Source organism: Oryctolagus cuniculus, chromosome 21 (genome assembly GCF_051225735.1).
Source record: "Oryctolagus cuniculus isolate XC-2025 breed Fujian yellow rabbit chromosome 21, ASM5122573v1, whole genome shotgun sequence".
Classification (NCBI taxonomy): Eukaryota; Metazoa; Chordata; class Mammalia; order Lagomorpha; family Leporidae; genus Oryctolagus; species Oryctolagus cuniculus.
This window is the reverse complement of record NC_142887.1, coordinates 12,695,811-12,720,848: the sequence shown is the minus strand read 5'-3', so window position 1 is coordinate 12,720,848 and position 25,038 is coordinate 12,695,811. Positions and strand designations below refer to the sequence as shown.

Here is a 25,038-nt window from a genome sequence, read left to right as displayed (position 1 = left end):
AAAAATAAGAAGTCCTGCCTGTTATAGTAAAGAGTGGTCTCACGGGCTGGCACCGTGGCTCACTAGGTTAATTCTCTGCCTGTGGCGCTAGCATCCCATATGGGCACCAGGTTCTAGTTCCAGTTGCTGCTCTTCCAGTCCAGCTCTCTGCTGTGGCCCAGGAGGGCAGTGGAAGATGGCCCAAGTGCTTGAGCCCCCGCACCTTGCTTCTGGCTTCGGATCAGCGCAGCACTGGCCATAGCAGCCATCTGGGGGTGTGTGTGTGTGTGTGTGTGAACCAATGGAAGGAAGACCTTTCTCTCTGTCTCTCTGTCTATAACTCTACCTGGCAAATAAATTAAAAAAACAAAACAGTGGTCTCAGACACCCCTCACTGTGATATAGTCCCTAAAACCTCCACCTGAGATTCATGATGGGAATCAGTTCTCCTCCTTCTGCTGGTCCCACAGGCCGTCCCCTGGTACCAGGAAGCCGAGCACAGAAGTATTCACTGAACGAGTGCATGTGCCCCCTCCCCAAGCCAGTGCATACCTCAGCGGCCTGGCAGGCTATAGTCACGGCCAAGTCTTCGAGCGGAGGATGAGTGTCCTGGTTTCCCAGCAGTTCCTCTGTCTCCAGCCATCACAATCACACTTCATGACCAACTCCATGAGACGTTCAGGTCTGCAGGTCTCATGGACCACATCCCCTGTTCCTGGGAGCTACCAGGTTATGCCAGAACCCAATCACCTCCTGAGCCACAGTGAGCTAAGAGACCACCATCCACCCACCTGACAACACCTGTTAGAAAACAGATACGCGGAGCGCCTGCTCACAGCATCTGGGTGTCTGCTGTGGAACTTGGTCTGGGACCAAACCCAGGGGACATTTCGTTTTCATCAAATAGATGGGCACCTCTTCCATAAGCCAATGAGACCTTTTCTTTTTTTAAAAGAAGATTAACTTATTTATTAATTTGAAAGCTGTAGTCAGACACACACACACACACACATACACACACACACAGGGTCGGAGGGAGAACTATCTTCCATCTGTTGGTTCAATCCCCAAATGATGGCAACAGTATAAGAGCAAAGGTACTTGGAACTCCATCTGGCCTCCCACGTGGGTGGCAGGGCCCAGTCACCTCGGTCATCTTGCACTGCTTTCCCAGGTGCATTAGCAGGTAACTTGATCCCAAGTGGAACAGTAGCTGAGACCTGCACCAGTGCTGTGATATGGGACGCCGGCATTGCGAGTGGTGGCTTAACTGGCTGTGCACAATGTTGGCCCCCAGCAAGACCTTCAAGATGAGGGCAGGGGCCTCCTCAACAGGAAATTTAGAAACCTATCCATTGCCAGTAACAGTAAGATGAGAAGAAGCTCCTGGCTCCCGGCTTCAGCCTGGCCCAGCTTGGCTACTGCAGCCATCAGGGAAGTGAACCTGTGGATGGAAGATCTCTGTCACTCCCCAGTCTCTCTCTCTGCCTTTTAAATAAATAAATCTTTAAAAATTTTTTAGAAAATTCAAAGTCCATGGTGTGAGTAAACAGACACTCAGAGGGCCCGGCGCCATGGCTCACTTGGCTAATCCTCTGCCTGCAGCACCGGCATCCCATATGGGTACTGGGTTCTAGTCCCGGTTGCTCCTCTTCCAGTCCAGCTCTCTGCTGTGGCCCAGGAAGGCAGTGGAGGATGGCCCAAGTCCTTGGGCCCCTGCACCCATGTGGGAGACCAGGAAGAAGCACCTGGCTCCTGGCTTCGGATTGGTGCAGTGCGCCGGCCGTAGTGGCGATTTGGGGGGTGAACGAACGGAAGGAAGACCTCTCTCTCTCTCTCTGTAACTCTACCTGTCAAATAAGTAAATAAAAATCTGTAAAAAACAAAACAAAACAAAAAGACACTCAGAGAGGTCTGGCTCAAAGCTGCCCAGCAAATGCAAGCATTGAGGAGGATCACAGAAGGTCTCCAACCTTCTGCTTTCCCTGCCTGAAACAGGAATAAGGGGGTCCTGCTCCGGGAGGCGTCTACGAAGACAAGACGAGCTAACTGCAGCAAGGAGCATGGGTGCCGGCCAGGCAGGCACAGAGGGCTTCCCTCGGCACGCCCGGGTACTTTCCCACCACCAGCCGTGACACAGTTTAAGGAGGGGTGGGCTCAGGGTGGGGTGTGGTGCCAGGCAGGGGGAAACACCACCCCTCCTCCTTCTGCTGTCTGCCACCAATGCTCAGATGTCAGTCGGCTTTCGGCACAGCCACTGCCCTGGCTTGCTGGGCTCGCCCTCGGCGAAAAGGGCTGCCAGGTGGCTTCCTTGCTGGCTGGCTTCCGCCCCTGGCTGCTGCCCAGACTGATTTAACCCAAGTCTATGCCCATCTTGCCAAATCGCTGGAGGAGAGGCAGACAGCATTCCATGTGGCCCACCCACACAGGACACCCGCCCCATAATCCTGGCTGTGGCGCCCCTGGCACCCCACAGCTGCCTGACTGTAGAGTGGGCAAGGCTGCACACGGAGTGCATTACGCATTGTGTCTTTTAAAAAGGAGGCTATTTTGTGCTGACAGATGTTTTAATCTGGGTTCAAGCATTCCAGAAATACCAATAATAGCTCATGCTCTGCAGTGCTCACTACAACCTTTTATGTAGAATCAGGAACTTAACCCTGACATTCCCCAGCAACAGGTACTATTATTAGCTGCATCTTATAAGTCAGGAAACCGAGGCACAGATAGGATGAGCTGCCCCAAATCTGCATCTCATGAGCTATGACACGCAGAACTGAGTTTGCAACAAGGGAGAGACAGTGGCACTGCCAGGAGTCCCATTGTCCAGGAGACAAGACTGAGGCTCAAAGAAGCAGAGTAGCATGTTCAAGGCCACATGGCACTCAAGGCCAGGCTCTAAACCTGCATTTGGCACTGGCCTAACAGCACTGAATTGCACACAACACTTGGTTTCTCTTCAGAAAAACTGGACTCCCCAGCCCAGCCGCCCTGGTCTGCGGAGGGTGACACTGCAGCAAGACAGATCTGGCAAAGCTGGGGTGAGCAGACAGGGACAGACGTTAAAAGGTTCCCTAGCTCCAGGGAAGAGCCCAGCGGGCCACCAGGTTTCCTGCAGGGCATAATTTTTCTACCCTAGAGAAACCACTGGGGCAGGTCCCATCTGCAGAGTTGCCGCCATCTCCAGGGCTGTGGCCGGAGACCCTCACTGCCCAAAACCAAGGGCGGGGGGGCCTCCTTGGTAGGATCAGTCCAACAGCCAGTCCAGGGACGCTGGCCTCCTCGGATCACACAGCATGTGTCAACTGGGGTCCCGATTGCTGGGGCAGGCAGATTGAGACAAAGCATTTTCTGTATCATAAAATAATTTTATATTCGGAAAGCAGCGCCCCCTCCAAAAACTAAACACCCATTGTTTTTATTGCCAAAGCTTCAGAAAGCAAAGCTTGACAAAATTTTCTTGGTTAGGCTGGCGTGGGTTCCCAGAGGGATCTGCAGGGGCCAGGGCAGGGCGTGGCCGGGGGAGGCTGCTCATCTTTCTATGCTGTGTTCTTGGCCATGGGGTTCCATGACGGGTTGCCTACACAGGAGGCAACACGGGAAATGGGAAAGCACCACACCTGCAACATGTGTCCTTACACAGAGAACCGCTCACAGCTCATGTGCAACGTGTGCTCATAACCGGCCTCTCCAACAAAACACACACACACGCACCAAGCACGCACGCAGCTCCCCACACAACACCCTGCCCCAAGCATGTTCATGTCTCAATGCACTATCACACACTGGCATGCATACACGCACATGTGCACACACACCTCCACACATATTTGTGTGTGGGTACTCATGTGCTCGCACATGCTCACACCCACACATGTCATCTGACATGCATGGGTGCCTGCACCCTCGCACCTCCACACACAGAAAAAGATCTGCAGGGCCCCACAGAGGCACCTACAGACTCACTCCAGCCATGCTCAGGGCCACCTCCCAAAGATATGGATAGGCGAATATGGAGAGACACTCTCAATTCATGACCACACATGTGTGTGCGTGCACACACACACACACACATCCACACCCTGTCTCACACATGGATGGCCCTCACAGTCATGACTTACACAGAGGTCACAGGGAGAGCCACATGCAACACACACATCACGCTGGACACACACAGGGTCACAGCCTCTGGCTCGCATCCCCCAGGCCCTTCGCATGAGGGTGGGCCCCACACTCACTCTGGGCAGCTCTGGCCTCTCTCCAGGGCTGTGGGAGGCCCCCCGGCGTGTCCAGACTCGACCCTGGCCTGGCCGCAGAGCCTGTTCCGAAGGCCCGGCAGCAGCTCCGCAGGCAAAGAAAAAGCAAACGTGCAAAAACGCCAGCGAAAGGCGGCGATAGCGCCGTCCCCTTCCCACAGGACTGAGCTGACGCAGGTTCTGCTCTGCAATAAACATTTTCATTCTAAATTTAAAAGACATTAGCATTACCTCTTTGGCTCCCCAGCCAGCCAGCCAGTCCTGTGCCTCAGCTCCCCTTCCACTGCACTGGGCAGGGAAGGGACGCAGGGACACCCTGTACAATGGGACAAGCCCAGGGACCCGCTGGCCTCCTCGTCTGACTCTATGCTACCCAGTTTTAGCACCTGATGAAGCAGTTAAGTGATCAGTGGGTCCAGAAGCCCAAATGTGGCAGAGACCCCCCTCAACCTCCCCTGTAGAGTCCATCTCACCCCTTCCATGGCCCCTGGGGGCGGATCTGAGGCTGCTGTCCTGTGTGAGCACCACACACCAGCAAGGTGCCTTCCACGAGGCAGGTCTGCCTACCCCTGCCCACTCCCACAGTGCGGACTGGGTGTGAAGTCTCTCCCCCTCCGGCCACTTGCTCTCTCACCTCTCCCCTCCAGCAGTGACCCGGGCTAGATTTCTGGCCTCAGCAGGGACTGCAGGACTGGGAAGGGAAGCCACAGGGCCTCTGGGGGAAGCGAAGCAGGCAGTTTTTAGGACCTCAGAGGCCCGCACTCCAGAGCACAGCACTGCCTTGGGCCCACAGCCTCACTCTCCCCCGACCCTGCTCGGCCTGGAGGCCCCAGGCTCTCTGAGCAGTGATCTCCAGGGAGCCAACTCTGCACCTTTGCCCACGCCATTCCCTCTACTCTCTCCTGCCCTTTGCTAGCGCTGTGCCCGCTCACCCACAGGTCTCCCCAGTCACCTCACTGCATGTGCTGGGGGCCTGGAATCCCAAGTTGAATGGGGCAGCCTCCTCCAGGGAGCTCTCCTGGCCTCCCAGACTAGGCTGTGCAGACCCTCTTCAGCCCCACAAGATGCCTGGGCTCCCACTTCAGGATAGTTCTTCCCAGCCTGGAAGAACGCTATCCGCTTCATTCCAGGTCTGTCCCTGCCTGCAGGCTCCCTGAGGACAGGAAGCAGTCTGCAGTGTTTCCTGTCTGCCCTGCACGGGGCACAGCATGTGCCCAATAGGTTGCTGCCGACGGAATGAATGAATAAATGAACAGCTGGCTGGCCCAGGCAGATCCCTCCAACATGGCCACACCCCCACAAAGAAATCAGGAAACAGAGACCAAGTGAGTCCTTGCTGGAGAAGGGAGGTGGCTCCCTGCTCCTACCCACTCTGCACTGGGGCTGAGGTGTGGGCCCCCCGCAAGCCATTCCCAACCATCAGCTGTTACAGGATCGCCCACTGGGGCTCTGCAGGGCCTGCGGGGAGTGGAAAAGAGTGACGTCAGCAGACGGCCCACAGCAGCCTCAAAGTCTCCATTCCGACTTCTGAAACACCACTGCCCCGCATTCTCCTGGGCAGCCTCAGTGCCACACGGGGCCCAGGCCCCTGACTCAGGCCTGACCACCGGCACTGGCTCTGCCCTGTCTCCCTCACCATTCTTGTTTTTTTTTTCCCCACAGGCAGAGTGGACAGTGAGAGAGAGACAGAGAGAAAGGTCTTCCTTTGCCGTTGGTTCACCCTCCAATGGCCGCCGCGGCCGGCGCACCACGCTGATCCGATGGCAGGAGCCAGGTACTTATCCTGGTCTCCCATGGGGTGCAGGGCCCAAGCACTTGGGCCATCCTCCACTGCACTGCCGGGGCACAGCAGAGAGCTAGCCTGGAAGAGGGGCAACTGGGACAGAATCCAGTGCCCCGACCGGGACTAGAACCCAGTGTGCCGGCGCCGCTAGGTGGAGGATTAGCCTGTTGAGCCACAGCGCCGGTTTCCCCCTCACCATTCTTACCCTATAACCCCTCCTTCCTCTCCGTGGTGGCCTGAGAGCTTTTTGCAAAAGGTAAGCCACCCTGTTACCACCACCCTGGCTCAGGTCCTCAATGGCCTCCTTTTGCGCACGGAATTAACCCCCAATCTTGACCCTGATCCTAAGAGAAAAGTCCAATCTCCACACAGCACACAGAAGGGCTCCGGACCTGACATCTGCTGGCCACCCCAAGCTTACCCCCGTCCTAATAAAATGACTCCCACTGCCCCAACACCCTGTTTCTCATCCTCTGTGCCAACACCCACACCAATCCCTGTGGCCAATGCTGCCCCAGGTATGACAGCTACCCTAATTCCCCACCTGACAAACTCATCCTCAGAGCCGCTGCAGTCTCTTTCTTTCCCAGCTCCCAGATACACGCATCTGCTGAGCAAGGCACCCATTGCTGTGGAAAACCCCATCTTGCACTGTAGTGTGGTCTTCTCTCTCCCCAGGGACCCTCTGGAAGGCACAAGCCCATGGTCTTTATCTAGGGGCTCCCCAGATCTGGTCCAGAACAGACATAGTAAAATGGATCAGTTACGGCAATTGGGATTAACATCATTTGTAAGCTCCCTCTGCTGCTGGTGCCTTGCTCCAGGTGCCTGTATGACTCTTTCTAACAGATAAAGCCAGTCAGCTGGCCAGACCCAGCTCCTGCGCTTCCTCCCCATCTCCCCATGATGCTGTCTAGGAGGAAGGGATTTAGGGACTGAAGGGTGAGCAGTGGGAGAGGCCCTGAAAGGAAACAGGAAGTGGGGAGACAGTGGGCACCTCACCCCAGGTTGGCACCTGAGAATCTGAGGCCCTCGTGTCAAGTCCAGAACCCTGGGGATCTGCACTGTGAGGCCACACCTGGCGGTCTCAGGTGACACGCACACATCCAAGGGCTCCACCTCACCCTCCTGGGTGCGTCCGGACAAGGGCTACCCAATGAGCTACCCAGGACAGGGTTAGAATGCATTCAGGAAGGACGTGGTGCAGGCCCTGGGGATGCTGCGCTCTGCCCCATGGGGCTGGCAAGTCTCCACTTTCAGGCTTTATGTCTCCAGTGGGGACTCATCCTCTTGGCTGCACCCAACTCTCTCTGGCCAAGTCCACTAACAAATGCCCCCCGGTGGCTGGGCCAGTCCTGCTTCCTGGAGAAAAAGAGGAGGCTGGGGACCCAGTTGCATGGGAAATGGGGATGCTTAGTGCATCAGGTAATGAAAATGCTGTGGATTCAGGTAAATGACTCTGCCTCTCTGGGCCTCAGCTTCCTCTTCTGGAAAATGGGTGAAAGCTATAAACACTCCTGAAATCCCACACAGGGAGTGCACCGTACACGGCCAGGTGGCCTGCTCTGCTCCATGCACGGTGGCTGCTATGACAATGAGTCATGTTAAGTCCAACTGGCTGCAGGCAGGACAGGAAGAAAGGACAGAGGACAGAGAGCAGCCCAGGGTGGACAGCCCAGGGTGGACAAGAAGCCTAGGCAAGGCAGCTGGGGAGCGCGAGAGCCTGGTCTGATCCTTCGTCACCACCCAGAAGGGCTCCGTCATGGACCCCCTGGACTGGTGACACGGGGGTGACACAGGCAGTTCTCGGGTTTCCAGCTGACATAGGGCACAGCGACACCGATATTCCTGGGGCCCTCCTCACTCAGACTTGGCTGAGCCCAGAAGCCCCTGCCCCCAGATTCGCTGCCAAGTCTGTGGGGCCCTCACTCCTGCAGGACAAAGCTCAGACGGGCCTGAGGGCCTAAACTTGGGGCAGCTCCCAGTGCCAGTGCTGAGCAGATCCATGGGAGCTGCCCTTGTCTGCAGGGGCTGACCCCAGCCCAGCCCCAGCACCAGGCGCTTACACCCAGGATTCCCGGCTGCGCAGTGCCAGCACGGCCGCTGTGACCCGTGTGCCTGTCACAACACAAGGGGAAGACAGTGTCTGAAGCAGACAAAATGGACAGAGGCTGTGGCTTGGGTTTCTTCCAGAGACAGTGGAAAAGGCAATGACAGCAATACCGCCCCTCCCGGCTGCACTGAGAACAGCTCTGCCACACTGAGTACCAGTCCAGGCTGTTTGCTCCTCACCTAAGGCTTGAGCTAAATGTGCTCTGAGGCTCATTCTTTGAGGAAACTGAGCCTCTAAAGGTGAAGTCACTCCCTCCCTCCCCATCTTAGAGACCTGGAAACAGAGACTTGGACACGCGGCCGGCAGCAGACTAGGGCCTGATCCCGAGTTCCCCTGACCTCCACGCTCTAACCACAGGTATCCCCTCCCCTCCCCAGAAGAACCTGGGGTCATCATTCCACAGATGCTGATGGAGCCAGAAGTGCTCAGTGCAGGGAGCTGGGGGTGAACGCGATGGCCCAGGGCTGTCACGGCTGCCTTTCCAGAAGGGGACAAGATGCCAAAGGCGCCATCTCTCTCAAAGTGATGACAGCCATAGCGGGGACGAGGGCTGTAGCCAAGACAGTCCACCTTGCCCCGGAGTCCCAAGAAACCAGGCAGCTCCCTGGCTGCACACAACTTCTGGTCCAAGGCAGCGTTTCCACGGCTTCACGAGGTGCCCCAGGGTTCGGGTGCCATTGCAACCAGGGCATAGAGGGAAGATGTACGTCCCTGTTCCCCATCCCCACTGACCCCCTGGGCTCAGGCAACAGCAGAAGTCACTTACCCGGGGGTTCAGGGGAGGAGCCCATCTCCCAGGCGTCCCCCACCCAGCTGCCAGCTCCCGTCCTGGTCAACTTCTGACCTTCAGCCGCAAAGAGGCGGCTGGGGCTGCTCATGCCAGGCCCAGCCACAGCCTCTGCCGCCTGCCCTCCTTCCCTCTTGTGGCACAGTGAGCGATCGATTCTGCCACTGGAACCGCTAGGATGATTTTGCTTAGCCTCAAATACCTGTTCTCGTGAATTCCTCGGCCAGATTATAAAGCTTTCTCGCAAGCGTGGGGGAAAGATTGCACCTGCTCATGGTTAATAATACACTGTCCCCTGTCCGTCAAGCCTCCCGTCTGCTGCTGAAAGTTCACTATTAGATACTTCTTTAAACAGCCTCGCAGGCGTCTGCAGAAAGTGCAGTGATGCAGTTTTCCCCTCCTTGCCAGCGCGAACGGCTATAGATAAACATCAATTCGCTCCTGCGGATCACAGTCACAGTAAATAAATTTTTCAGGAAGCTTGAGATCCGCACAAAGGCTCCGCCAAGCTCCCATTTCACACAACATCAATGTTTGGCCTCCAAGAAATAAAAGCTCTAAGGTGTCCGTCGCCAGGGCAGAATTATCAATTGTCAAGTCACTTTTCAAAGAGAAAGAAGACAGAGCATCTCAGGGCGATGCTTCCTCCTGCAGCTTAAAAAAGCAGAGGCGCATGGACAGTCACTTCCCCTGCAGACTGGCCCCTGGGCCCCGCCCCTCAAAGCCTGGGAGTCTGGACAGTCACGTCCTTCACACACTGACCCCTGGGCCTTGCCCCCTCCAAGCTTGGGGTGCCTGTCCCCCTTAACCTGCACCCACTCACCCCGAGCTGCCTAATGCAGCCATGGCCCACAGCAGACAATTCTAGCCGAGTTCAGTGACTTCAGTGACTCAGGCTTGGGTTATTTTTATTTTCTCAAAGTGAGGTGTTTTATTTTTTTTTTTCACTACTTTTAGAAGTGGCAGACGAGGCTTGTCTATTATAAAATATTTGCTGCAAACACACAAACACACACACACACACACACACACTCCTGCTCCCCCCCCCCCCCCACAGTTCCTGTCTGTATAAAGATCTCAAGTTGCCACGGTGTGAGGCACAGGAGATGGAGACACTGAGACACCCTCCTGGGTGAGCTGAGGTTTACATAACCTCTGGGCCTCAAACTCAGCACTATCTTGATGGAGCAGGGCCCCTGAAGCTGGGGACACAATGCCATTTTGCAGATGGGGAAATCAAGGCACAGAGAAGCCTGATGAAGTGGCAGTGGACGTGGACGTTTCTGCATGGGAATCTCAGCTCCACCACCTTGGTGGCCCTGGGCTGGAAACTTCAATTTGTCTGAGCCTCAGTTTCCTTATCTGTGAAATGGGGCACTCTGAGGACAAGCCCCCACTCCACTATAAAGGGGTCTCGCGCCTCCTGGTCGATCATGGGCAGGACCAGGGCTACACTTGCGGGGAAGGACTGTCTCGGAGCTAGCAGATCAGCTTGCATTCTGCGCCATCACTTCAAGTCACGGCCCCTCCCCCAACCCCAGACTCTGTTCAAAAAGTGAGAGCTCAGGCCAGGCAGCCTCTAGCATTAAAACCCACAGTGACGTCTTCCCATCTGCTGAAAGGAAAGGTGCCGCTATTATTCCCAGTTTACAGACAGGAAAACTGAGGCTCGGGGGAAAGCAAGTGGTGGAAACTGTTGCGAGGCCTGTGTCCCTGGCTCCAGCGCACACCGCCCCTGTGCAGGAGACCGCGAGTCTAGGGCTCCTGGGGAGTGACACATTCTGGAGGAGCCCCAGGAGCCCTTCCTCCTGCCCTGGCTGCGGGTCAGCCTCACACCCTCTTTTGGCTTCCCACCCTAACTCCAGGCGCAACTCAGCGCATTCTCAACGTTTTCCAAAGCTGCTTGTGCTGCTTGAACTGCGGCCCCTGAAATGCACTTCTGTCCACAACCTCAGAACTTGACCTTATTGGAAATCAGAACCTGGGCGAATTCATCCCGTGAATGCAGCTGAGGTCACGCTGGATGCGGGTGGGCCCTCCATCCAAGCACGAATGTCCTTACAGAAAGGGGCAAGGAGCCACAGACGTGGCCAGGGGGAAGGCAGCCCTGCGAAGATGGTGGCGCAGGCAGCGGTGACGCAGCTGCAAGCCAAGGAAGCTGCCCCGGGAGCCTTTGGAGGGCTCTAGCCTCCGGGGACACGAGAGGGTGAACTCCTCATCCTCGGCCACCCTGCTTGTGACATTTTGTGATGGCAGCCCCAGGAAAGAGAAACAACACCCCTACAAAATGTACACAGAGCCAAGGCTTTCAGCACCTTCCAGGTCAGGTGGGGAACCAGGACAAGGTGGTCCAAGCCCACAGCCTGCAACAGTTCCATTAAGGTTCCCCCTGTCCTCAGGGGGCTGCGTGGGGAGGAATGAAGGCGGCCACGCTACACTTGACCTTCACCAGCTTGGCCCCAGCTGTCGCCTCCAGGCCTTCGCGGAAAGGGCAAGCCTGAGTTAAGAAAGCCACTCGGCAGCTCTGGGGCTGCGACTCTCTTCCCTCCCTGAATAGGAATGGGAACGAGGCCGACCTCCCGGGAATGCTCACTGCCAGCTGCCTCTGCCCTGGCCCATGCCTTCACGTACCTTCCACCATGAGCCTATGCATGGAGCCCCACACAGAATGCGCAAACCAAGGCTGAGAGGAGCTGAGGGTCCCCACCTAAGATCCAACTTAGCTAGGATGTGGCACAGCCAGACACGGGCACAAGTGTGTTGGACTCCATCACGCATACCCTCACCCCAGAGATCCAGGAGCTAACACAGGAAAGCCCTGGCATACGGCAGGTGCCCCATCAACATGAGTTTGCTGGCTTTGGAGCCAGCCATCTGGTGACAGCACTACTCCTGAGCACCCCCCCCCCCCCCGAGACAAGCAGAAGGGAGCAGAGACCAGAACTGGTGTTGATGATTAAAAAGGGGAGGGAAGAAACAGCCGGCACCTAGGTTACATGGCTGGGTGCGGCACATCTGAAAAGCCCTGGAAGAGATGAGGGAGTCGGTGGCTGTAACACCAGGGCTCCACGCCCTGGGCTTTCTCACGGCCTCTCGGTGGGGTCGCGGTGTTCTGCTGCCAACCACAAGGCACTGGCTCTGGGAGAGGTCCTGTGGCTCTCACCAAGTGAAGGACGCCAGGAGACGGGGACATGGAGATTGTTCCTGATCCACAGATGATCTCAAGGACCAGCAGTGACAGGGTCTCCCCCTTCTGGCTGGCCCAGAACCCAGGACAGAAACCCAGCTCACATCAGATACCCCTCATCTGGCCCACGCACTGCTATCCAAGCCCCTCCCACAGCCCTGCCCTAGTCCCGGCAAAGGTTCACCGATGTGCTGCAGTGGCCCGGCCTCCCCACTTCTACTCAGGCTCCCTCCACCCCGCAGTCAGAGTCAGAGGTCACCCGAATCCATCCATGCCACGCCATTTGAGGTAATGCACCCCATTACCTCAAAGTGAAGTTCCAATGCATCTCCAGGCCCTGAGCTCCCCGAAAGCCCTCCAGCCTCAGGGCCAGGAGTCTCGGCTGTGCTTGGCACGGTTTAATGCTCAATCATTACCAGCCCAGTTACACTCTCCCAGAAACACTCACCTCTGCGCCTCTGTCCCTGCAGTTCCTCCTCCCTAGTTTGCCCTTCCGCCCCCTTCCTCTCACTCACCTGGCCAAGTCCAGGCAACTGTCAGCTCTGAGCTGAGGTGCTGCCTCCTTCAGGAAGCCTCACGGGCCCTTGGGGGGGCGGGGGAGCCCTGCTGCAACCCAGGCCATCCTGCCCAGGGAAACCAGCAGTCAAGGAGAGCTCAGATCCAAGCACAGCCCAGAGGAGCCGTGGCACAGAGGACGAGTGGGTGGAGGCTGCACTGCTCTCAGCATTCCCTGCCCCGAGCCTGGGCCACAGGCAGGTGGACGGGAGTTCCCAGTTCCAGAGCCCAGACACCGCCAGTGCTTGGCGCTTCCTACAGTGTGCTCTCAAACTGGTCTTCTGATTTCATCCTCATTCTTGCTCATTTCTCCGGTGAGGAAACCAAGATTTGAGAAGAGAAATCGCGGCTGACACTGTGGCTCACTAGGCTAATCCTCCACCTTGCGGCACTGGCACACCGGGTTCTAGTCCCAGTCGGGGCGCCGGATTCTGTCCCGGTCGCCCCTCTTCCAGGCCAGCTCTCTGCTGTGGCCAGGGAGTGCAGCAGAGGATGGCCCCAGTGCTTGGGCCCTGCACCCCATGGGAGACCAGGAGAAGCACCTGGCTCCTGCCATCGGATCAGCGTGGGGCACCGGCTGCAGCACGCCAGCCGCGGCGGCCATTGGAGGGTGAACCAACGGCAAAGGAAGACCTTTCTCTCTGGCTCTCTCTCTCTCACTGTCCACTCTGCCTGTCAAAAAAAAAAAAAAAAAAAAAAAAAGAAGAGAAATCGCTTGCCCCAGGCCCCAGTCTGGTGATCTGCAAAGCAGAGGCTCAACACCAGCACTGTCTCCAGGGGACTTTGCGTCAAGGGCCAGTGCCGTTGAGCACGGTCACGGGCCACAAGCTACCCTGCGATTGGCAACTGCCTGAGACAAACTAAAAGACCCGAGCTCAGAGCCACCGGACACCGGAGCTGGAAGGACCACGCTTCCCAAACTCGGTCTTTTCAAGACTGCCAGGGGAACACAGTCTCACCGTGGGGAACTCCGTCTGTGGCTGGCTTTGTTCACTCAGCGCGAGCCCTTTAAGCTCCACGCGGCACAGCGGCTCCACGCCCAGGGCAGACCAGTGTCTGGGCTGTCTCCACTTTCTGGCTATGGTGAAGAAAACCACAGAGCACGTTCGTGTGCAGGCTTCTGCGTAATCTTATCTTTTCCTTTCTCTGGGATCTGGTCCTTCATTCTTAACCCCTGTAGGCATACAGCCTCCCCCACCCAACAGACATCCACTGAGCACCTGCTATGTGCAGATGTTCTTCCAGGCACGGAGGACACAGCAGCGAATGAGGCAGACGCAGCCCCTGCCTCCTGGGTGACACAAAACGGATTAACTACGTGGACAAGTTGGGGCACGGGCCACTGGACAGCAATGCACAAGCCATGATGAGTTCTCTCGCCCATGCTGATGCCAGCAGAGGCACCAACAGGCCAAGGTCAGCGCCTTGCACCTGGCTGCAGCCGCTCAGGGAAACACGTCACCTGGGGGTTCAGCACTCACCGCCTCCAGAGGAGGCGACCAGGCACTGGCCACACAGCTCCACAGGGACTTCTTCAGGCATTCTCTTTAGGAAGTTCCTGTTTTCACGGAACAAGCCGACCATGTTCCCATGAGACGGGCCTTGGGCAGTGTCCTCACAATCCGCAAACCCTTCGCCAAGATCTCTGCACTACCAGCCCGGTTCACAGAAGAATCTGAGGCTGCAGCTGGCCCCAGGCACGTGTGTGGTGCCCATATGGGAGACAGCGCTAGGACGTGAAGGACAGAGGGAGTCAATCGGATGGCATAAAAATGGAGCCCACTCCACACCCAGCTCTGTGATGTAAAGCATCCTTCTCTCACCGGCACCGCATGCCTCATTAAAGGCCTGGGAACCGACTGTGTCCAATATCAATCAGACAGCTGCTCATTAACGATGGAAGATCTAAACGCTGATCACCTCAGTCGATGCGTTCTAAGCTCTCTTCGTTATATAAAGAGTCATCAGGTCAGCGAGCCGTTCCTCTGATCCAGCTGGTTCCCTCCTCAAGGCACCCTGAGCCTCACAGCGGGGCTGGGTGCTGGCGGCCGAGCGCCTGCTCGATGCTCGCGAGGCTGAACTCTCAACTCTGGCGACCAGGCAAGTGCAGCCGCAACGTGATCGCTCTGTTTCACTTCCAGGGAAGCTGAGGGATTCAGTGGGAGCAGAGGGAGTGCTTCCGGCAGACAGGGGAGACTGCTGTGGCCACTGTGGGAGAGGCCTTGCCTTGCTGGTGTGTTGTCTTGGAGTTAGCCAGAAGGGACCAGGATTTGTGCCACTGCAGTTAGAACGGCTCCTCCATCTGCCATCTGTGCTCCCGATCCCTGAGCTCACACCATTGAGACATCACCTGACCACCAGAGGACAGAGAAGGCTCCTGCATCAGCATTCACCGACGCGGCAACAAGGCACCATGCATCTGCTCTGCGCACCCTGCTGGGAGGCGCAGGCTCGACAGTGAACAAGACCCTCCAGAACGAACGCTCCAGTGGGGCAGGCAGACTCCAGTCGCAAGCAGCCCGGCACCAATCACAAATCGAGACAAACGCTGGGAGGGACACAGGATACGGTGAAGGGTGTGCTTTAGCAAAAACGGCAGAGAAAACCTCTCTAGAGGAAACAGAACCGAAGGCAGCAGCCAGGAGAAGAGCACACGCAAAGGTCCTGAGCCACAGACAAGCGAGTATTTGTAAGGAGTGTCTGGTTTTGTCTCCTTCTTGCCCCCTCACTCACTCTGTCCCAGCCCCCTGGCTTCCATGATATCCCTCAAACCTTCAGAACACATTCTGCCTCAGGGAATGCCGGCAACACCCTTCCAACCCTCGGAGATCTCCGCATGACTTGCTCTAGCTGTGTGGTGGCAGTTTAACGGGGGACTCTCTGGGGACAAGGCCCCGATTTGTGGCGATTGCTAATTTCCCTGGAATAAATTCTTCCACTGGCTGATTTTAAATGACCAAACCGGCCCGCTTGGCTGGGGCAAGCCAATTCCAGCATGCCATGGACTGGCAGGAAAAGCCCCTCATGTCATCTAGGCTTTGGAGGTCGCCTCATCAACGAAATCTTTCCTGATCCCCCATGAAAACAGCACATCCGTCCAGCGCCACCTGTTCACGTTCTGACTCCTGGATCATGTGAAGACCACTCGTCTTTCTCTGCTGCCTGTCCCCGTGGCCTAAGGAGGAGCCCCTGTGTACTCACTGCTCTGTCAGCAGCACCTAGAATAACGCCCGGCACGTAGCAGCTGGTCAGAAGTCTCGGGCAGGAAGGTCCGTGTGGGAGGCGGAGCTAACGGGGTGGTAGGTTGGACCGGGTTGGCCCCGGAGGTGCTTGTGCCCCAGGACTGCCGTGCAGTGGTGCTGGCAGGTGGTGGGACGTGGTTAGGGTACCAGGCACACAGCCCTTAGAAGGGAGGAACCCGAGTTCCCACAAGAACGGCTAGCCAGGCTCTGCTGCCTCTGGGCCCTGCTTCGCACACAACTTCTCCTGCACATGCTCTGTCCGGCCACCGTGAGCCCACGCACCACGAGACCTCACCAGACGCCGACTCGAGGGCTGCCTGGTCCTGGACTTCCAGCCTCCAAAGCTGCAGGCACAAAAACCTCTTTTCATACAGGGTCCGGCCTCAGGAATTCCATCACAGTGACAGAACACGGCCAAAGGCAGGGGTTCCCAGGACCCCATCACCCAAGGCTTCAGGGAATCTGACGAGAGAGGTTTGATGTTCCTTCTACCCCAGAAAGTTTCTACATGACTGAGCCAGGGAATGGAGTCGTGGTCTTGTTGTTATTGTTGTTGTTTTAAATAGTTATTATTTATCTGAGAGAATTACAGAGAAAGAAGGAGAGGCAGAGAGATCTTCCATCCACTGGTTCACTCCCTAGATGGCTGCAACGGCCAGGGCTGGGCCAGGGCTGGGCCAGGGCTGGGCCAGGGTGAAGCCAGGAGCCAGAAGCTTCATCTGGGTCTCCCAGGTAAGTGCAGGTGCAAAAGTACTTGGGTCACCTTTCTCGGCTTTCCCAGGCACATTAGCAGGGAGCTGGAGTGGAGGAGCAGCTGAGACTTGAACTGGCGCCCATATGGGATGCCAGTGCGGCAGGCAGCAGCTTAACCCACTGCACCACACCTTCGGCCCCCGATTTGTGCTTTAAAAAAGATCCCTGGGGGTGCTGGGTGGGAAGGAGGCTGGAAGGGGCAAACGTTGAAGCCAGGAGCCCCAGGAGGCAGCTTGTATGGTCACCCAGGTAGCCAGGAAGAGACAGAGACACAGTTGGGATGCACTGGGGAGGGGAATCATCAGACCTTGCGGGGAACTGGGGTGGACATGGGGGCCCTGGCTGGGGCCCAAGGCCTTCCCGATCCCCGTGCCCCAGGGTCTCTGCAGCAGTGGAGTGGTGGCAGCACTGTGGGCCATCTGCCAGCGGCTGCACGTGGCTCCTCGTTACACAGCCCAGCCACCGCCAAGCTTTGCAGCCACTCTCACGCCGTTCTGCTTTTAAAATAGAAGTTTCCTGTGAAACTGCAAATAATTCATGGCTGAGAGTCCTTAAAATGTTCACAGGTATTTAAAATGCTATATAATCAAGTTCGCAAAAATATAAAGTGTAAGCGTTAAAATACTTTAATGTTCTAATTAAAACGGACCACTTAGGGCCCGGCTCTGACTCCTGTTTACTATTTCTGTAATAGCTGGTGGCCTGTTCTGCAAAGAAGTGATTTTTTTTTTCTTTTTTAAATTAGCCTTTAAAAAAAAAAAAAAAGGAGAGGTTCAGTTGTTTTCTCCAGTGGTACACGGAGGCGCTGAAAACCACTCTCGGAATATCTACAGGTTGCCAGCTGCTGGGGGGCACATCTGGGCCCTCCATCTGCTCCCCTGCAAACAGACGAGGAACTGGGCAGGAACGGGAGGAGAGGGAGGCAGACAACCTGCCCATCTTGTAGCATTGAGCGTGGCATCACTATCACAGGCTCTCCAAACCTCACCGCCCCTGCTGGTTCAGTCCTTGCTGTGGGGGGCCAGCAGCCAGACCCTGTTTATCCATCAGGGTCAAGAAGGTAATTCAAGGCTCTGTCGGTCCTGAAAAGCTCCAGCCTCTGACAAGCCAGGCCACGGGACTTGCATATGCTGCTCCCCCTGCAAACTGCTGGTCACCATTCTGTCACCTGCTCAGGGACAGGTGACTACTCCTACCCAAACGCAAGGAACTCGCCCTGCTGCCTCGTCGACCTGCTCCGCGCCAAGGCATGCCTCACTGCTCTGCCCCCACCAAGGGAGCCCAAAGCGGGCCACGCTGTGGACGGCAGCCGCTGGCCCAAGGCTCCCGTCCACAAGCCCTTGCTTCCCTTTCCCGGCACTGGCACCCCCTGGGTATGTGCTCGCTGGGCTTCAACCTCCGAGACCAGGGCTGTGCGTGTGGCCCGGGTCTGCTCCAGTGTGTGCACACAGCAGGAACCCACTAAGGGCACAGAAAACACTAACTCTCTCCCAAACCTTAGTCTTTTTCCCATAAGTGCCTCACCTGTGCCTCTTATAGTCATTCACTCATTCGCCCAACACTTTCCCTGTCACCAAGGACCCACTTTGTATCAAGTCCTTTGTGTCAGGATGCATCAACTGGAATGTCCTAGTCCCTCAACCCCAAAGGACTCCTCCATTTTCCCCTCTGGCCCTGGCACCGGGAACCCTTGGCAAGGCTTGGCTCAGCATCCCTAGCCTCCATGGAGTCCTTGACCTTCAGATCTCCAACCCCTCCTCCTCATTCTGCAAGGCCCCTGGCACCTGTGCCCTCCTCCCTTGCCCTGCCTGGGTTCTGGGTGTGTCACGGATCACCTGCCTGCTGGCTGCTTGCTAGCTGCCCTCCCTGCCCCCACCCAGTCTAAGTGCTTCTCAGAGAAGAGTGCCCATATTTTGGTTGTCACAACTTGGAGGGAGGCAACTACCACCCAACAGGCAGAGGCCAGGGAAGCTGCTCAAAATCCTATAATGCACGGGCCGCACCCCACCACGGGACGGCCCTGAGCGTCAAAGACAGTGTGGAGGCCAAGAAGCCGTGGGACAGAATCTCTTAAACACAGTTCTTCACACTCCCCTCCTCAGATGCCTTCCATAGCTCCCCCTGGCCACCGAGCTATGCAGCGACCCTCTTCACTAGGGTCAGGCTCCTGCATGATTCCAGGCTAACTTCCAGGTCACCTTCCACCCCCAAGCCAAGCTGGCTTCCCCGCGCTTCCAAGGCAGGCCTGGCTTCCCTCTCCCCCAGGCCTTCACCCGCACTGTGCTCTGCTCAGGAGCACCTGCCTCCTCCAACTCTCATCGTCCATCTTCCAGGTTTCCAGATCTGCCTCCAACACCCGGTCCTCTCTCCCAGGTCCCTAGCTGACCTCACCACTGTCCCTCTCTGCTCCCAAATGCTGGCTTCACCCTCCCTAGCCTCCTGCTTCTCCTGTCCAACTAGGACCACTGCTGAGTTGGTTCTCTCGGGTTCTTCAGGAAGCATGGTCTCACTTACCTCTTCCACCCCACTCCCTAACCCCTAGGTGCCCGGCACAGCACCTGGCACTCTGTAGGTGTTCAAGAGATGCAGAATTCATTCAGGTCTGGTTTTGAATCCAGAAAGAATGCAAACCACTTCAGGCCATCAGTCTAACGACTTGGCTTAGCTCTAATCCTTTAGCCTCACCTTACAAAGCCCAGTTCGCATCCCTCACCTGCACGGCTTGCTGCTGGAAGTGTTTCAGCTCTCAGAGCTGTTTGTTTGCAGACTTCACTGGTTGAGCACGCCTAATCCCAGGCGTCAGAAATCAGCAGCTTTCTGAACGCCCTACAGAACTACTCCGGAGCGCCTCGGATCCAGGATCTGGGGCTGGGTGCACAGTCCGGGTGATCTTCCACCTTCCTTCAGCTTGGATCAATGAAGAAGCCTGAACTGCTCTGCCTGCCGTATGAGCAGAGACCCCGATGTGACCACGCTGCCTGCTGTCCCACACAGACATCCCCCACCTTCCTGGGGACATTCCTGCCCTTTTGTAGCAGCTCCCTGTTACGGCCTGGGAAAGAGGCAGAAGATGTCCTAAGTGTGTGGGCCCCTGCACCCACGTGGGAGACCTGGAAGAAGCTCCTGGCTCCTGGCTTCAGTCTGGCCCAGCCCCAGCCGTTGCGGCCATTTGGGGAGTGAACCAGTGGATAGAAGACCTCTCTTTTTTTTTTGGGACAGGCAGAGTTAGAGAGAGAGAGAGACAGAAAGAAAGGTCTTCCTTCCTTTGGTTCACCCCACAAATGGCCGCTATGACCGGTGCGCTGAGCCAATCCAAAGCCAGGAGCCAGGTGCCTCCTCCTGGTCTCCCATGGGGTGCAGGGCCCAAGCACCTGGGCCACCCTCCACTGCCTTCCCGGGCCACAGCAGAGAGCTGGACTGGAAGCGGAGCAACTGGGACAGAATCCGGTGCCCCAACCAGGACTAGAACCCGGGGTGCCGGTGCCGCAGACAGAGGATTAGTCTGGTGAGCTGCGGCGCCGGCCTCTCTCTCTCTCTCTCTCAATCTCTGTAATTGCCTGTAAAATAAATCTTTAAAAGAAGGAAGGAAGGGAGCGAGGGAGGAAGGAAAGGGGAGGAGGGAAGAGGAGAGGAGGGAAGAAGAAAGCCAAAAGCAAATATAACTTCCACCACCTAAAGGAAGAACAAAGCAGACCACAGAATCATTCCACTCAGGAGGGAGGGATCTGGGGTATTTCTACACCTCATGCTCTACCAGCACTCCCAACTGTCCTGAACACCCAGAACCTCCTTCCCCCAGGTCAACAAGAGCCATGGGCTCGGGGGCTGACTCAGTGTCCAGCACCTGCAAATACCAGTCGTGGGTGTGCTTTCTCTCCCACTGGAGCAGTGAGGCTCGGGAACCAGGCCTAGGACAATGAGCAACTCCCCAGGCAGGGAGGCTGCACTTACCGCGTTAGAAACTGCACTGTGCACACCGCCTGCCAGTGGTTCTGATTCACACACCAACGTGCTGGCATGTTTCCCCGGGACAGGAAACAGCAATTGATCTTTTGCTCCCTAAAAACAAAAACTTTCTATGCTCCTTTTAAAAACAAAACACAGGGCTGGCATGGTGGCTCAGAGGGTCAACCCACCACTTAGGACATGTGTACTGCACGTCAGAGTGTCTGGGATTGAGCCCCACTTCCATGTTTAATCCAACTCCCTGCTAATGCACCTGGGAGGCAGCGGGTGATGGCTTAAGTGCTTGGGTCCCTGCACCTACCCTGGGGACTCTGACAGAACTCCAGGCTCCTGCCTTCAGCCAGCCCAGCCCCAGCTGTTCCATCTGGGGAAGTGAATCAGTGACAGAAGACCTCTCCCTGCTCACCGGTTACTCTGCCTCTCATCCAGATCTCCGGCATGGGTGGCAGGAGCCCAAGCACTTGGGCCATCTTCTGCTGCTTTCCCAGGCATATTAGCAGGGAGCTGGATTGAATATGGGACTTGAACCGGCACTTGTATGGGATGCCAGCATTGTAGGCAGTGGCTTAACCCACTGCGTCTCAACGCCAGTCCCATCACTCTGCTTTTCAAACAATTAAATCCATAAAACTTTATGACTGAAAACAATCAAGGGAACTTTGGAAGAATTTGAGACATCCCCTCGAGAAAGCTCCAGTCCTAAGGTGCGTTCATCAACACTGGCTCAACACACAAGGGAGATGACAGCGCGAGGCCAGCAAGGATCAGCGGTCCCTCCCTGGCAGCAGCAGTGATGGGGTGGTCGAGGGCTGGGCTGGGTCCCACACACTACCGCCATTTTCAAGGAACACTCCCACACCTGGGGAGGGCCTTTATCATTCATTTTGTTCTACAGCCACAAAAGCTCTTGTGTATTCGGGAATTACTGTATCGGGAGCTGCACAGGAACTGGGCATCCCCACCCCCATCACTGAATCCTCAGGGCCCTAGGGAATCGTCAGCAGCATCTCCACGTTACAGGTGAGCAAACGGTCGTCCAGCCAGGGCTGCTGGGTGCGTCCTCTGCCGTAGGTGCTGTTCAAGGTGTCAGTCTTCCAGCCAGGGCTGCTGGTGCGTCTGCCATAGGTGCTGTTCCAGGTGTCAGTCTTCCAGCCAGGGCTGCTGGTGCGTCTGCTATAGGTGCTGTTCCAGGTGTCAGTCGTCCAGCCAGGGCTGCTGGTGTGTCCTCTGCTGTAGGTTCTGTTCCAGGTGTCAGTCGTCCAGCCAGGGCTGCTGGTGTGTCCTCTGCCGTAGGTGCTGTTCCAGGTGTCAGTTGTCCAGCCAGGGCTGCTGGGCGTGTCTGCTGTAGGTGCTGTTCCAGGTGTCAGTCTTCCAGCCAGGGCTGCTGGTGCGTCCTCTGCTGTAGGTTCTGTTCCAGGTGTCAGTCTTCCAGCCAGGGCTGCTGGTGTGTCCTCTGCCGTAGGTGCTGTTCCAGGTGTCAGTAAACGAAATACACACCAGTCCCTGCCCTCCTGGAACTGACTGAATTCCAATGGAAAAAATCCCCAGGTAAGATCAACAGGCAACGTAAGCTAAGTTCAGTCATGTTAAATGTTAAGGAAGAAAACAGAAAGTGGGGAAGAGGTCTGTGTGTGTCCCTGTTAGTCACTGAATTTTAGTTAGAGTGGCGAGGGACAGCCTCCCTGCGTAAGCGCCAAAGTAAAGGAGCAGGGAGGCCAACACGTGGGTAGAGGGACCTGCAAGGGCCAAGGCCTTGAGACGGGAGGATGCTCGGCCTGGTCGAGAACAAGCCTAAAATTGATCACTCCCATTCTCCAGATAAGAAACTGAGGCCCGAAGAATAGAAATGACTTGCTCAAGGTCACAGGACAAGCAAATACACGGGCCAGGACAGGAACCCAGGACGTGGACACGAGATGCGATGGCTCTTTCCACTGAGAGCTCTCCACAGCAGTGCCCTGGAGCAGAGACCTGGGAGAGTCTGTGTGTCCCCAGGGAGAGCTGCAGAGTGAGCTGTCCTCTACCCGATCCCAAAGCCACACTCAGACCATCACCCACACAAACCTACACAGACACACACAGGTGTGTGCCCAGGCCTTTCTGCCCCTCGACCAAGCAGGTGAGAGAACAGCATAGCAGAGGGATGTGCAGAGATTAAGCTAATAAACAAAGCGGCCCAATCGATGGTTCTTGGAGCAGAGCACCAGGGAATGAGAAATCGCTACTCAAGCTGGAGAAAACCAAGCTCGTCCAAGGAGCGGCAAGTCCACGACCTTGGCCGACAGCAGCGAGGAAGAGGGGCTGAGCTGAGAAGAGACACAGGGGTCAGGGCCTGAGAAGGGACAGAAGCCTTGGCAGGTACTGCTGTGTGACTTCAGGCAAGTGACTTCCTCTCTCTGAGCCTTTTCTATAAAATGGGAGAGGGGGAGAGAGGCACCCCGTCTTTGCTCCAAACACCACAGCACGTCAAAATTGGCGTGGACACTATCGACTAGACAACACATGCCTGTGTACAAATGCAGTGTGAAGGAGCCAGGAATCTCCCACCCACCCAAGGCTGTTGGCAGTCTCTGATGACCCTTTCTGAAAAGATCTATACCAAAAATTATTCTAACCTGCTCATCCATGCAGAAGACTATTGTCTGAGGCCCCCAGCTTGTCAGAGGCAGTGCTGAGATTTGAAGCTGACTTCACAGCCCAGTGTCCCACCTCAGGGCCGCCTGCTCCGGCTGCAGGCTGTCTGAGGTTAAGCCCACAGGCATGCACGTTCTGCCAGACTGTCTCTGCTCCCTCACAGGGCTGGCCTGGGGCCCCACCTACTGCTCCTGCTCCTCGGCTGCCTGGCCATGGAGCAGAACCGCGGAATCCACCCCCTTCGCCCTCTCCAAGCTGCCCCTGGCCCAGGCCCGTCACTGGACCCCTCGGTGGTTTCCCAGCACTCCAGCCCACTCTCCTGTGAGCAACCTCTTCTGGTGAAAACTCAAACCAGCCACTCACCTGCTCCAGAGCTTTGCAGGGCTCCTGACAGCACCGTCAGTCACACCCAGGCTCCTTCGCTGACCTACCGTCTGCCTTCCCAGCCTCCTCCGCCATCTGTTCCCCCACCCCGGCCTTACCGGGCTCCTCCAGCACACTGGCTTCCAGGCCTCACCCTGGCCGCCCCTCCAGCCTGTCCCTCTCTCCTCGCTGGATCATGGGTCAAAGGGGACACTCTTGTGAGGAACTCCCAGCCTCCTCTCGTATCCTAACACTCAGAAGCTCTGTGATGCCCTTTCTTTACCACCTGCCCCCCCCCACCCAGAACAGAAGCTGGATGAGGACAGGACCCCTTCTCTCTCCCAGGAGCAGATTCATCCCTGACGCCCAGCATAGCCCAGCACACAAGGCAGACTCAACTGCTTGTTGAGTGAATAAGTAAAACAGAAGTGACACACACAGCACCCACTGTCATTAACTTTCTACAAATTCATCAGACTCACTCGCCAACGGCCATAACATTGTTCTGACCACTTCAGGGACCAGGGCTGCAAAGCGCAGCCACCCTCAGGGCAGAAGTGCCTTGGCCACCCCCAGGTACTGCCCTGACTCCCTTTGTCTCCTCGCTTCCTCCCTGCTGTTACATTAAGCAAAATTTCTTCATTGGCAAATAAATGCTTTCCCCATCAATAACCACGGATGACTAAATCAAACCTTTAGCTGCTGTTCTTATCTCTTAAACAGACCCATGGATTTCCCAACTAATCGGAAGGTGAATCAAACGCTGCTATTTGAGGTGGGGGGAGATAATCCGGTCAATTTCTTCCAGGAGGAGGGACCTGGGTGGGAATTTGCGTATGGCCCCCAAAAAACAAACACTCTTGTAAATAAAGCCAGCCTCCATCCTGTCTCTACAATGCAACTCTTATTGAGTGAGTCAGGTGTTTGGCTGATTAAAAATTGATCCATTTCAAAATCTAATCAACAGAATAGGATTCTTTCATACGTTATCAAGAGAGCTGCTGACATCGAAAACCAAACCTGTTATTAACCCATGAACTCCAGTGACCCGCTCCTCGCTGCTCCGGGGGACCGTAAATTATTCAGTGGTCCGAGACCGGGGCCCGTGGGCCTGATGGATTTAGACCAGGGCAGCAGTCCAGGGGTTCAGGTCGATGGCATGGCCCTGTGAGTCCCCAGAGGCTGGGGTTCGAGACACGCGGGGTATGTGTCATGACTGTGAATACATTACCCATGGCCGCCTGGGCTCTGCCCGGCCTGTGCCTTTGACGGAAAGGTCTCCCTCAACTCCCCCTGCGGGGCAGACAGCCTGGCTCCAGCCCCAGGGATCTGAGGGGCTGGGGAAACGATATCTCTAATTCCTAAGTTAATAAATTATTTCCCTTGAACTACAAAAAAAGCAAAGAATAAATAAAACCAA

General features: G+C 56.3%; 1 protein-coding gene across 6 annotated transcripts in view; it reads right to left on the bottom strand.

The window, feature by feature from the left end:
• CUX2 (cut like homeobox 2) overlaps positions 1-25,038 on the bottom strand; it is a 250,152-nt gene that overhangs the window by 185,793 nt on the left and 39,321 nt on the right. Inside the window, exon 1 of one of the 6 annotated variants that reach the window (XM_070066195.2) lies at positions 4,218-4,375. The exons of the other annotated variants lie outside the window; for them this stretch is intronic. The gene's annotated coding sequence lies outside the window, so the exon portion shown is untranslated. Of the gene's footprint in view, positions 1-4,217; positions 4,376-25,038 lie in introns of those variants that run through there. 6 annotated transcript variants of the gene reach the window in all.